Below are 14961 nucleotides of genomic sequence, written 5' to 3'. Positions count from 1 at the left end.
TTGGAAAATTTATAGGTCAGATTACACAAAAGTACTAATGCAAGCAGTACAATACACAAAATTTGCAAACTTACAAGCACTACTGCAACTTAATTAAGCTACTGGAGTAAGTGAATCAACTGCACTTAATTAAGCTACTGGAGTAAGTAACTCCATGGAGTACTCACTAGAGTACAGCTAAATTTTCAGGAGTACTTCTCTAGCATAAGCAACTGCTGACAACTTTCATACTCCAATGAGCAGTGGGTACACAATTCATAGTTTGTACAACACAATTCATACTTACTATTAGTATAATATAGGAGTAGTAGAAAAAGAAAAAGAAAAAAGCTGCCTTGCAGCATAATGCTCCATCCATATATAAGGACCACTAATCATTTACTCTACTTAATTACCCAGATTAGTTAGTTGATGATGAGAGAATTATATATAAATGCATCCATCCATCATCACTCAATTCAATTAAAGAGGATGACAATGTCTCGAGATATCATCATGCATGATCTGCTTTGGTCTGGTCTGGTGTACTTAAGCCCCAGTTAGTGGAGAGCGTTTGGTTTTAGTTCAAGTGACTAACTGACTGAATTAAGCTGAACTAGCTTGACTAGCTTTACAGGCAGGCAGAGGCAGGTACAGTAACTAGAACATGTCACTGTCTGTCTCTGTCACCTCTTCTTTTACTACTACTACACTATACTAGTTGTACTACGTAGTTGGCAGCAGACCGATAGACAGACTCTGCACTTCACTGCATGCCAGTATCAATTAAAAGTAGCGGGAAAAAAAGATGCACCGACAAATCAGAGTGCAAGAAAAATATGCACAAGTAATCCTCTTGAACTTGAAGCCAATTTCAGATGGGTAATTAAGTTGAGTAAATTAAGTGGCAGTTCTTCATACATACTCCTATATTATACAGTAGCAAGCATCACATGTTTCAGATGGTTTTCTAGCAAGTATTTTCCAGAAAAGTTGATTGGTGGCACACAATTGCTGCACTCGGTCGATCTACCTAGCATTATCAGCATGGATACGATTGAGACATGAACATAAACTCTTGGATAACAAACAAGAACAACAAAATTAGTTGGAATCCGGCTTAGATTAGATAAGCAAGAAGGAGAAGGGGACGAACTGGGGTACCTGCGCTGTCCTGCGGTGGTTGAGGAGTTGGATCCGGTAGCGGAGCCCAATGGGGGTCGTCGGAATGGCGCCTGCGGCAGCGCCGGAGACGAGGAATTGGGGAAGGGAAATCCAGTGAGATGGCAGCAGGGAGCGAACGGAAGGAGAGGAAAGGCGGATCCTTTAGTACCTAGCTTGCTCAGAGCCGAACAGGAAACCCTGGCCCTGGTGGCGCGGCGACGGCGACGACGAGGAGGCGGGGCGAGAAGGAGACGAAGTGAAGCAGCTTGTTGCGACGGGGGCGGGGGGTCGTCGGCGGCGAGGTGGAGCGGGGGAGGGTGCAGGGGGAAGGGGAGGATGGGGAGAGGGAGGCGGCGGGGGCGCGGGGCGGCGGCGCACGTAGGGGCGGCGGCGCAGTGGGTCGGGGCAGGGCCGCGCAGTTGGGGGCTGAGAGAGATGTGAGATTGGGGATCGTGGATTTGGGATTTTAGTCGGGGGAGGGATAGCAATGGCGCACCACCTAGCGGTGCGCCATTAGTAATTTTTTTTGGATTTTTAGTTGCATTAATTTGTGAATTGGTAAAACATTTATGAATAGGAAAAATTATCATCAAATTTGAAAAAATATTCATGAATTCAAAAAGTGCCCATGAAATTTAAGCAGGAAAAGGAACACTGAAAAATAAAATACAAGAATAAATATAAGTAAAAATTTGTATATCAATGGCGCACCTCATTCAGGTGCGCCATAAATACCTTCATAGCAATGGCTCACCCTCCCCTGGTGCGCCATTACTAATTGTTATTTTTTTGGATTTTTAGTTGCATCTAATAATTTTTTAGAAAATGACGATCAAATTTGAAAACATTTATGAATGTGGAAAAATATCATCAGATTTCAAAACATTTATGAGAAAATATGAATATGAAAACATTTATGAATATGAAAAAGTATCATCCAATTTGTTGTTTGAATTTTTTTGGATTTTTAGTTTCATCTAATAATTTTTTAGAAAACATTTATGAATATGAAAAAATATCATCAAATTTGAAAAAATATTCATGAATTCAAAAAGTGCCGCCCATTTCCATATGTCAAAATACAATCGAGAAATGAAGACTATGATTTAAATACAATCGAGCTTAGATAGCTATCGTTTCACAATCTTTTTGCCCTTCTTTTTCGCAAATGGAGTTCTCCTGTTGAACGGACGTCCTTTAGGTAGAGTGGTCCTGCTTCTTCTTGTGGTGTATGGCACTTCATCGTCGTCGTCATGTTCCATCTTCGGGTCGTCGTACTTGTCGAAGTCTTGCTCATTGGCGACTCCATCCATTCCGATGATCTTCCTTTTGCCTCTCCTCACGACAACACGACTGGGCTTTGACGGGTCGGTAATGAAGAAGCATTGGTCCACTTGGGACGCAAGTACCCATGGCTCATTTTTCGCGGTGACGTTTGCGCCCGCGGTCTTGGATTTGGCTTCGGGTATAACCATGGTGGTGAAATACCAGTCTTCTTTTATGACGCTCTTGGCCCATCTGACACGGAACATCGGGACCTTCTCTCCAGCGTAGCTCAGCTCCCAGATCTCCTCGATTCTTCCGTTGTATATGTCCTTGTCATTACCGGTGTAGGATTCCATCGTTACCCCGGAGTTCTGATAACCATCGCTCTTCATATCCTTGTCCTCGGTGTAGAATGTGTAGCCGTTGATATCGTATGCCTCATAGGTCATCAGGTTGTGCTCGGCACCCTGTGACAAGGCGAATATGATTTTTTCTTCTGCGGAAGAATCCTCATGTAAAGGGTACGACAGAAGCTTCTCCTTGAACCAACGCGTGAAACATGATTTGTGCTCTTTGATTATATCTCCGTCCGTCCTCTGTTGGCCTCGGTCATTGTATGTCTTCTCAATAAAGGTTTTGTGCTCTACCACCCAAGGATCGACCACGTCTATGTGTTGTAGCGCGACTAGGTTTGCTCTTTCAAAGTCGGCGAGTCGACCCTCGAAGTCGACATGCATTTCGCGGCGACCATCGCGGTGACCCCATCCAGCGAGCCTGTTGAGGTGCCTGTTGACGGGCAGACCAACGGGGTTCTCGATGCCTAGATAATTCGTGCAGTAGGAGATGCACTCTTCGGTCAGAAAGCCCCTGGCTATGCTTCCCTCTCGACATGACATGTTGCGAACGTATCCTTTTATGACACCATTCATCCTTTCGAACGGCATCATGCTGTGCAGGAACGTCGGCCCGAGTTGGATGATATCCTCCACGATATGGACTAGCAGATGCACCATAACATCGAAGAATGCGGGCGGGAAGTACATCTCAAACTCGCATAGTATCACCATGATCTCTTCCTGTAGCCTTCTGAGTTGCCTCACGCCAACCGACTTCCGAGAGATGACATCGAAAAAGTTTCATAGGCCAAATAGCGTTTCACGGACGTGCGCGTCCATGATCCCACGGATTGCAACTGGAAGTATCTGCGTCATCAGCACGTGACAGTCGTGAGACTTCATTCCGCTGAACTTCTGCTTTGCTGAGTCTAGGTATCTGCTTATCTTCCCGGCGTAACCGTAAGGAAGTTTTACTCCTACGAGGCAGGTGAAAAACTGCTCGATCTCCTCCTGACTTAGAGTGAAGCACGCGGGAGGGTAGTCATTTCCGGTCTTCTTGGCCTTTTTGCCTTTGCAATGACTTTCCATGTCCTGCTTCGCCTCATCATCATCATCATTAGCGTGAAGATCCTCCCTGATGCCCATTGATTTCAAGCCTGCCCTTGCTTTTGGCCCATCTTTGGTCCTCTCTGGCATGTTGAGCAGGGTACCAAGCAGACTCTCGCACACGTTCTTCGTGATATGCATGACATCAAGGCTATGAGGCACACGGAGGATCTTCCAGTACGGCAAGTCCGAGAAAACAGACCTCGTTTTCCATACCTTCAGCAGCGGCTCTAGCGCCTTTCACTTCTTTCCCGGCTCCGGGCACTCTTTCCAATTTTTCAACAGCTCGTCTATTTCCTCGCCGCTCCTCATACGCGGGCGTCTTCGGGGTTTGGTTTCACCATCGAACAGATCCTTGCCTTTTCTCCATGGGCCATCATCGCGAAGCCACCTTCGATGTCCCATGAACATGGTTTTCGAAGACCCGAGATCTCTATCTAGCTGGCGATACGTTGTGACATCCATGCACCTGACGCATCCAGAAAATCCATGGACCACCTGCCCCGCGAGATATCCGTAACCGAGATAGTCGTGCACCGTCGTGAGCAGTTCGGCTCTCATAGGGAAATATTCTTTCTCTGCGGCATCCCACATATTGGCTGGCGTTTTCCACAACGTGTCTAGCTCCTCTTTCAGCAGCCCCAGATACAGATTGATGTCGTTCCCTGGTTGTTCCGGCCCTTCAATTAGCATACTCATGTGAATGTACTTCCTCTTCATGCACAACCAGGGGGGAAGGTTGTACATCCACACAAACACAGGCCAGGTGCTATGTGTGCTTCTCTAGCTGCCAAACGGATTGACTCCATCGGTGCTCGTGCCCAGCACGATGTTCCTTGGATCGTCCCCAAATTCTGGGTGTTCGAAGTTCAACGCTTGCCACTGGCTCGCATCCTTAGGGTGACTTAGCATCTTGTCTTTCTATTTATCTCCGGATCATTTCCGTCATCTTCTCGCTTCTTCTCCTCCCTATCCGCGTGCCAACGCATGAGCTTTGCTAGCTTAGGGTCCACGAAATACCGCTGCAGACGAGGAGTGATCGGAACTACCACACCACTTTTCGAGGAGCTTTCTTCCTCTTCTTGTATCGAGTGACGCCGCACACTGGACATATGGTAGACTCCTCGTGCTCGTCCCGATAAATGATGCAATTGTTCATGCACACATGGTATTTCACGTGCGGTAAATCCAGAGGACACACAATTTCTTCGCCTCCTCGAAACTGGTTGGGCACTTGTTCCCCTTGGGAAGACGTTCGTGCCAGAATGACATGTTCTCGTCAAAGCATGCGTTGGTCATTTTGTGTTTTACCTTCATCTCCAGAGCCATGAGCATTACTTTCAGGCGGGTATCCTCGGGCCTGCATCCATCATACAATGGAGTAACCGCGTCTATCTCCAGTTGATCCAGCTTGGCTTTCTCTCGGGCGGCAGCTCTTGCGTTATCCGTCTGCTTGAGAAGCAACTCTTGAATATGAGGGTCCTGCACCCAGCCCATCGATGGTCCATCGTCGTCTGCTCCGGCATCTTCATCTTCATGATCATGCCCTTCGTCTTGATCTTCCTCATCATCATGTCCGGCATCTTCTACATGATGACTGTGTACTGCATCACCATCGTGATCATGTCCTGGAGATTCTTCGTCTTCTCGCCCGCCCTCGCCGCGGTGGTTGTCTTGCTGCCCTTCCTCATTTCTTGCCCGGCCCCCATGGACGACTTCTTAGAAATCTTCATCACCTTGCCACCGATAGCCATCCATGAAACCACGCAAGAGCAGGTGGTCCGCACCTATCCGGAATCTGGGTCCACAATAAGGCTCTTCAGCTTGCATCTTCGACACGGACATCTTATCTCTGTCTCGTTCTTTTGAAGCATCTCGGCCTTCGCGGAGCTCAAAAACCTATTCACGATGCCTTCGGTCATTGTGCGGACCATGGTCGCCTGCGGGGTAGAGCAAAACAATATTTTAGAACCAAGAAAAAATTTGGCATGACTTTGCCTAAAAATAGGACCAAATAGAATGCATAGTGCCAAATTCTCGCCGAAACGGAAATGAATCAACATTCCAGCAAAATATTGGCAACTATCGCATTTCAAATACCGGTACCTGCAAACACAAACATTAATGCAACACCACAAACATATGCAACACCACAAACATACGTAGATCTAGCTAGGCCATAAAAAGTGCATGTGCACGTTGTTGGAGGGAGAAAAAAGTAGATCTACAACATAAAGAAAGCTTTCCCCTTACTTAGCTATCAAAAAAAGGTAATTTAACCACTTAATTTGGGTGAATCTATGGTGCAAATGAGGTGAGGAGGAGGAGGCAGCCGAGACAAGCTTGGAGGAAGAGGTGGAGAGAATTAAGTGGGGAAAGTGAGTGTGGTAGGTGGCTGTCCAAAATATCTAGCTGGTCACAGGTTACTAATGGCGCACCACCTAAAAATGCGCCATTAGTAACCCTGGTTACTAATGGCGCACGAGTTACATGGTGCGTCATTACTAGTTTTGCAAAAGAATAATAATAATTTTTAGTAGTGGTGCACCGTGGTTGTGGTGCGCCATTACTAGTTTGAACTAGTAATGGCGCCATTACTAGTTTGAACTAGTAATGGCGTACTTTACACAGGTGCACCATTACTAGTTTTGAAAAAAGGTAAAAACAAAATTGTTAGTAGTGGCCCACAGAGCGTGTGGTGCGCTATTACTAGTTAAAACTAGTAATGGCGCACTGTGCCCTGGTGCGCCATTAATAGTTTTGGAAAAATAAAAAAAATAAAATTTGCTAGTAATGGCGCACCGTGTGTCTGGTGCGCCATTAGTAATGAGGACACTAATGGCGCACCTGTATCTGGTGCGCCACTGCTATATAGCAGTGGTGCAGCACATACATGGTGTGCCATTAATGTCCATATTAGCTATTGCCCTTTTCCTAGTAGTGTCGGCAAGAGTCTTGCCGGGGGCTCGTGGGTATCTTCAGCAGGAGCCTTGCAGGGGCCTCATGGGCGTCCTCGGCAAGGAGCCTCACTGTCGTCTTGTCTTCTGGTTCTCATCTAGGCCTTGCAGGCCCTTTGTCTTCACAAAGATCTGCATGCAACCATGGAGGCGCCTCCCGAGCCTTGGTTCCAATGTGGTTGATGGCATCGGAACTCCCAGGCTCAAGGGTGGTGGCCTCGCTGGTGTTGGGTAAGTTGCCCCAGCAAGGCTCTTGCCGGGGCCGTGTGGGTCGCCCCGGCAAGGGTCTTGCCAGGGGGGGGGGAGGAGCCCATCTTGCTGCCTCGCCCTTTTGCGCCCCTGGTTGGGGTGCTGCTCTGGTAGTCTTGCGACTTTGCTTCCTCCCTCTGCCCCGCTAAGTTTGGCCGTAGGTGCGGCTCTAACTACCCGTGCACAAGTAAAGGGGTACAAAGAAGGGCCCCTACTTTTGTACTTCGATAGGAGCCGCCGGGCCTGGGCCACACATAAGCGCGACGTGTTGTTGGGCTAGGCCCAAAACGGTGTGCGGGCATGCGGGGCTGAGTTTTACGGCAGTAACTTTCCTTCGCCAGTTGCGCTTCCCCACGACCCACGTTGAATGCGTGACGTCGGGGTCCTGCGTGGAATGACCGCAGCATGCTCGCGTCATCCCATGGTGAATAGTAAAGAGGCAGCTTGCGTGTCCCTTTAAAGCTGCAGGGCCGCTGCTCATTTATTCTCTCTGCCTCAGAACCGTTGTTCCACGTTTCCCACTACGCCTACCCCTTGCGCCATGTACGCCGCATGCACGACGTGGGGTAGGTGACAGACACACGGGATATGGGAAGGCGCATGGTGGCTGATACTCACGTGCCTTTGGTTGGGCGGGGAGGGCGGTCGATGGCCTTTCTCGTTGCCACTTAATGAGCCGGACCTGAATGGGCTCTTTAGAGGCGTAGAGCTAGTCTTTTCGCCTTCCCCGCCGAGCTATAGAAAAGGGAACTCGGGGGGAGGAGGTGCATCTCCCCGCGTCTCCCCTTCGTCTCCATTCTCCATCCACCGTCATGGCAAGAGGGCGTGGCCGCGGCCGTTCTTCCGCGGAGGCGACCAGGTCCTCCTCCCGCCAGAGAGCCGTGGCGGTCAAGGAAGAGCCAGACGCCCAAGGCGAAGGCCACGCTCGAGGCGGGGGTGCCGGACAGGGCCGCGCTCGACGAGGCGGCCGAGGCAGAGGCGGTCGAGGCAGAGGCGGGCATGGAAGGGGGACGCCTGCGTCGGCTCCATCTCCGTCGCCATATCCTCCACCATCTCCTCCTGCTTCGTCGAGCGGTCATGTTGGAGACACGGCGCTGGAGTTTATTCTGTAGCTGCGTGGGCCGCCGTGCAGCCTCCTTCACCTTCCCGAGGCGTTCGCGAGGATGCTGGAGGTTGACTGGCCACCGAGGCTGAGGCTTCACATGAAGGGGTGTTGCCATGGCGACATGTGGGTGAACACAAGGTCCCTCGCCCCTCATGTGATGCTCCTTCGTCGGGGCTGGAAAACCTTCGCACGTGCCCATTTCTTGATGGATGGGCACGTCCTCTACTTCAGGCTCGCGGGGAGCGACCTGCTCTCCGTCAAGGTCTTCGGGCGCTCGGGACACAGGCTAGGGTGCTGTGCGGAGAGCTCGACCGATGACGAAAGCTCCTCCTCGGGCGAGAGCGATGAGGAGGACAGCGACAACAACGACGAGGGCAGCGGGTGGGAGGATGAAGGGTCCGACTAGGCGTCGGACCCGCCGTCCCTGGGCAACGCCGGCACTAGCATCATCTGCATCGCCAGGTCCTTGAACTTCTCGGGGTCGCCGCTTCTGGTGGCTGGCGCTGGAAGGCCAGAGAAGACGAAGAAGGCGGGTGGTGGGCCGTCAACTCGGAGTACGATGGCACCGACGCCTTCGTCGCGTATTGCCGGCCCGCTGCCTCATCTTTCGGCTTCTCCCCCGGCACCGTCATCGCCAGCCCTCTTCTGGACGGCCATCGGGATGTTCTCTTGGTGTCTTCTGCTGCTCGTACCTCGCCTAGGCACTTCTTTTGCCCTTCTGCCATCTGGTTCCGATTCCTGAGGAGAGGGACAAGAAAGGGATTACGGGCACCTTACCTTTTTTTGTTTTTAAGCCTGCGGGCATTTGTCAGATTTAAACCTTGTAATCCCCTTGCTCAAGCTCTCATTCCGTATGAATTGTACTTGTTAAGAACGCATTAATGAAGAAAAATGGGTGTTTGCTGGGTTCTTTTGTGCGCGAGCCAGGCCCACACCAAGGAGCGAATCCTTGTTATCTTAAAAATAAACATCGTCACCCGGCAACAGACCTTGCCGTCCTCCCGCTCTATAGCTCGACTACACTCACGCTTTTTGGCAGAGGTAGGGGCAAAGTAGGATTAGGCCCTTCGTTTGTTCTCTTTCCAACGCGCTACAACCAGGTTCCGGCCCAAAGAAAGGTTCTTGGGCACGGGAAAGAGGGAGCACAGCGGTAGGAGAGTGAGCGAAGCTTCGTACGTTCAAGTTCCATACGAAAGTGTAGAGCAGGGGATGAAACACTTATCTGATTCTGCAGCCCCCGGCAACCTGGGCTTGCCGTGGTCGGATCTCTGGATCTGTAGCCCCCCGGCAACCTTGGCTTGCCGGGGTTTGGGAAAAAGCCTGTTTCCTTTCCCCAAACAGCCCAGTAGAAACGCCCGCGCATCCTGCGAACCAAAAGAAAGGACGAGAAGGAACATAGGGACACACACTCAACCTCTATGCTAAGGGTTAGTTGCCGCTAGGCTCTATCGACCCTAGCACAAAGAGAGGGACTCAACCTAGCATGCATGCTAAAACTTAGGGCGCCAACACTTCATTTATTTATGCTCAGGGTCTGCGCCTGGCTTTGTACATCGGGTTATATGCCTTGCCGGCAAGGCTAGTACAAAACGGGGGTTGTCGGGGCTCCCGGCAACCGCGCCTTAGGGGTAAAACTTGCGAAGATGTTCGATATTCCAGGAATTGCTCACCGGATGCCATCATCGGTCTCCAGGTGGACCGCGCCGGGCCTGGTGACTCGTATTACCCGATAAGGGCCTTCCCACTTTTGCGTCAACTCGTTTGAATTCTTGGTGGATTGAATTCGCCAAAGAACAAGGTTGCCTTCCTCAAAGCTCCGGGCGTGAACCTTGCGGCTATGATAGCGGCGCAAGGCTTGCTGGTAGCGAGCGGCTCGCACAGCAGCCCGAAGACGATCTTCCTCAAGGAGCATCGCATCCTCTTGGCGCAACTGCTCTTGCTCAAGCTCATCGTAAGCGAGCACTCGATGTGACCTGTATATGAGTTCCGTGGGGAGAACTGCTTCTGCCCCGTATACCAGGGCAAATGGCGTCTTGCCGGTGGCTCAATTTGGCATCGTTCTGATTGACCAAAGAACCGTTGACAATTCATCAATCCAGCGCCTTCTGCACTTGTGCAGCTTGTCAAAAGTTAGGGTCTTGAGACCCTGCAACACTTCTGCATTCGCCCTCTCAGCCTGGACGTTACTTCTGGGATGAGCAACAGAAGCAAAACAAACCTTGCTGCCGAGATCCTGAATGTACTGCATGAATGTGTGGCATGTGAACTGTGTGCCGTTGTCGGTGATGACCCTGTTGGGCACACCAAAACGGCAGACTAGTCCCTTGAAAAACTTGACGGCTGACTATGCTGTTACCTTTCTCACTGGTTCCACTTCTGGCCACTTTGTGAACTTGTCGATCGCGACGTACAAGTACTCAAAGCCCCCGACAGCGCGGGGAAAGGGGCCCAGTATGTCGAGCCCATAGACCGAAAATGGCCAGGAAAGTGGGATTGTCTGAAGGCCTTGGGTTGGTTGATGAAGCTTCTTTGAATGGAACTGGCATGCCTCACACTTGGTTACTAGTGCCGTCGCATCCTGGAGAGCGGTGGGCCAGAAGAAACCTTGCCGGAATGCCTTGCCGGCAAGGGCTCTCGACCGTATGTGGGAGCCACACATGCCTCCATGTATCTATGCCAACAGCCTCAGTCCATCTTCCCAAGGAATGCACTTCAACTTCACGCCGTTCGGTCTCGTTCTATATAGGGCATCATCCACGAACTGGTACATGCTGGACCGACGGGCTACTTTGTTTGCTTCTTCTTGTTCCTCAGGAAGCTCCCCTGTCCGAAGGAAACGGACGGCGGGCTGTGCCCATGCTAGAGCCTGGGGATCGACGACAAAGACTAAAGGCACATCTTCGGCCGTAAGGGCAGGTGCCTCTACGGCCAGGGCTTGGGGCCCTGCCGGGGGCTGCCGCTCTTCGCGAAGCTTGGGACACCCGACAATGTCCTTGCCGGCGGCTCCTTGGAGCTCTGTGAGAAAGTACTTGCCGGGGCCTGCCTTCCTTCGTTTGCTCTATCCTGCTGATGGTTCAACGGATGGCTGAATTAATTGGAGCACAAAGGTACCTGGTTCCACAGGCAACTTGAGGGCAGCGTGTTTTGACAGGTCGTCAGCAATGCCGTTCTCCGCTCGGGGAACATGCTCCGCTTGCAATCCGTCAAAGCGCTCTTCCAACTTCCTCACTTCATCCACATAGGCTTCCATCAACGGGCTCTGGTAATCCTTGTTCACTTGCTTGACGACGAGCTGCGAATCACCTCTAATGATGAGCTTCCTGATTCCGAGGTCTGCGGCGATCCTGAGACCAGCCAGCAATCCCTCGTACTCCGCCGTGTTCGTTGATTTTTCCTGGGGAAAGTGCATCTGGAGTACGTACTTAAGGCGCTCTCCGGTGGGTGCGACGAGTAGTACGCCGGCACCAGCACCTTGGAGTGAGAAAGCTCCATCAAAGACATAACCAACTCAATGCTCGTGTCCTTCCCGGGAAGGGTGGTCTCTTGAACCTCCTCGTCGGGCGTTCCGGTCTACTCTACTATGAACTCTTGAAAGTGCAACTATCCCTGGGTGGTTTTAGTAATTCCTAACAACATATAGCTCATTGAGCTAATGCTATTTCAAGATAACAATTCAGGAAAGCTCAATGATTGGCATGGCATGGATGAGAAAAGTGGACCCTTCAAAATGCTAAGGACAAAAGATTGGCTCAAGCTCAAAGCACAAGACTCTACATTTTCTATTTTAGTGACCCAAGATCACATTGAGTCTATAGGAAAAGCCAATACTATTAAGAAGGGATGAGGTGTTGCTTAATGAGGTTCTTGCTCAAAATGCTTAGTGATATGCTCCCAAAACCCTCAACTACTTTCTCATATCCACATATGTACCAAACCAAAAAGTCAAACTCGGCCCCACTGAAATTTCATATACGGAGCCACCGAGTTCAGTTGACATAGCCACTGCCAGAAACCCTAGTCTTTTCGGTCTCACCGATAGGGATCTCGGTCTCACCGAGATGGGATTGCAAACTCTCTGTTTCCCTTCGTAATGTTTCGGTCAAACCGAGATGAGCGATTGGCCCCACCGAGATTGCAATGCAAACTCTCTGTTTCCCTTTCATAACGTTTCGGTCCCACCGAGATGAGCGAATCGGTCCCATCGAGTTTGCCTGACCAACTCTCTGTTTGTCTGTTACCAAAATCGGTCTCACCGAGTTTGTGTAATCGGTCTCATTGAGATTATGTTATGCCCTAACCCTAACGAAATCTGTCCCACCGAGTTGACATGTCGGTCCCACCGAAATGCCTAACGGTCACATTATGAACCAAATTGGTCTGACCGAGTTCTCTGAATCGGTCCCACTGAGTTTGGTGATTTCTGTGTAATGGTAAGATTTTGTGTGGAGGCTATATATACCCCTCCACCCACTCTTCATTCGAGAGAGAGCCATCAGAACATGCCTACACTTCCAACATACATTTTCTGAGAGAGAACCACCTACACTTGTGTTGAGGTCAAGATATTCCATTCCAACCACATAAATCTTGATCTCTAGCCTTCCCAAGTTGCTTTCCACTCAAATCTTCTTTCCACCAAATCCAAATCCTGTGAGAGAGAGTTGAGTGTTGGGGAGACTATCATTTGAAGCACAAGAGCAAGGAGTTCATCATCAACACACCATTTGTTACTTCTTGGAGAGTGGTGTCTCCTAGATTGGCTAGGTGTCACTTGGGAGCCTCCGTCAAGAGTGTGGAGTTGAACCAAGGAGTTTGTAAGGGCAAGGAGATCGCCTACTTCGTGAAGATCTACCCGAGTGAGGCAAGTCCTTCGTGGGCGACGACCATGGTGGGATCGACAAGGTTGCTTCTTCATGGACCCTTCATGGGTGTTGCCCTCCGTGGACTCGCGCAACCGTTACCCTTCGTGGGTTGAAGTCTCCATCAACGTGGATGTATGATAGCACCAACTATCGGAACCACGGATAAAAAATCTCCGTGTCAACATTGCGTTTGCTCCCTCAAACTCCTCCCCTTTACCTTCATATGCAATTGTTTTACTTTCCGCTACTACACTCTTAGAATTGCATGGGTTGGTTGATTGCTTGACTTATGCTAAGTTGCTAAAATCTGCCAAGAACTAAAATTGGGAAAAGGCTAGATTTTTAATTGGTCAAGTTGTCTAATCACCCCCCTCTAGACATACTTTCGATCCTACAAGTGGTATCAGAGCTTTGGTCTCCATTTGCTTTGATTTCCATAGCTTTTGGTGGTCATAGCCTTGGTTTCACAACCTAGGAGAGTATGGCGTCTAGCGAGGGAAATTACCACCATAGAGGTCCTTACTTTGATGGTACAAATTTTGCTAGTTGGAAGCATAAGATGAAAATGCATATTGTTGGACATAACCCTGCCGTTTGGGGTATTGTGTGTATTGGCTTGCAAGGTGAATTCTTTGATGGGAAAGAACCAAACCATGAAGCTACCGTGGAAGAGTTGAAGATGCTACAATACAATGCTCAAGCTTGTGATATTCTCTTCAACGGATTGTGCCCCGAAGAATTCAACAAAATCAGCCGTCTTGAGAATGCAAAGGAAATTTGGGATACTTTGATTGATATGCACGAAGGTACCGACTCCGTCAAGGAATCCAAATTGGATGTGCTTCAAAGTCAGCATGACAAGTTCAAAATGAAGGATGGTGAAGACGTCGCTGAAATGTACTCTAGGCTTGCTCTCATCACAAATGAGATTGCCGGCTTAGGAAGTGAAGAGATGACCGATAGATTCATCATCAAGAAGATCCTAAGAGCCTTGGATGGAAAATATGATACCGTGTGTACATTGATCCGAATGATGCCCAACTACAAAGATCTCAAGCCAACGGAAGTCATTGGAAGAATTGTTGCTCATGAGATGTCACTCAAGGATAAGGAAGAGCTTCACAACAAGTCAAGTGGTGCTTACAAAGCCTCGTGTGATGCTCCCACATCATCAAGTGAGAAGCAAACCTTCAATGAAGAATTGAGCCTAATGGTGAAGAATTTCAACAAGTTCTACAAAAGTAGAAGCAAGGAAAGAAGTTCCAAGTCAAGGTCCTACAATGACAAAAGATCTTCTAGTCGTGAGCGTAATTGCTACAATTGTGGAAGACACGGACACTACTCAAATGAGTGTACGGCTCCCTACAAAAGAAGAAAAGATTCTCCAAAAAGGAAGGAGTAGAAGAGAAGAATCACCATCGAGAGAAAGAAGGAGTAGAGATGATTGCTATGAACGAAGACCCTCTCGGAGAAGCAAGGATTCGGAAAGGAAGGACAAGTCATCAAGGAGCTACACAAAAAGAAGACATGAAGCTCATGTTGGTGAATGGGTATCCGGCTCCGACTCCGACCATCACTCCGAAAGAAGTTATCACTCCGACTCCGAATATACTCAAGATGAAGGTGTTGCCGGTCTAGCACTTGTGTCAACTAACTCCTACGACATATTTGACTCACCAAATGAAGGAATTGGAAGATGCTTCATGGCTAAAGGTCCAAAGGTAACACACCCCGAGTATGTTGATTTCAATAGTGATGAAGATGATTTGCTAGGAGATAATGATTTACTTGTTGACAACTCAAGTTATGAAAACTATGATGAATTTGCTGTTAATCATGCTAATCAAGATTAAACGAATGATTATGATAAGAAGGAGATTGAGCGTCTAACTAAACAATTAAAAACTCTTAAGTTAGCTCATGAAACTACCTTGGAA

This window comes from Triticum aestivum, chromosome 4D (genome assembly GCF_018294505.1).
Source record: "Triticum aestivum cultivar Chinese Spring chromosome 4D, IWGSC CS RefSeq v2.1, whole genome shotgun sequence".
NCBI classification, from domain to species: domain Eukaryota; kingdom Viridiplantae; phylum Streptophyta; class Magnoliopsida; order Poales; family Poaceae; genus Triticum; species Triticum aestivum.
The sequence above is the reverse complement of the archived record's forward strand: the minus strand, read 5'-3'. Positions refer to the sequence as shown.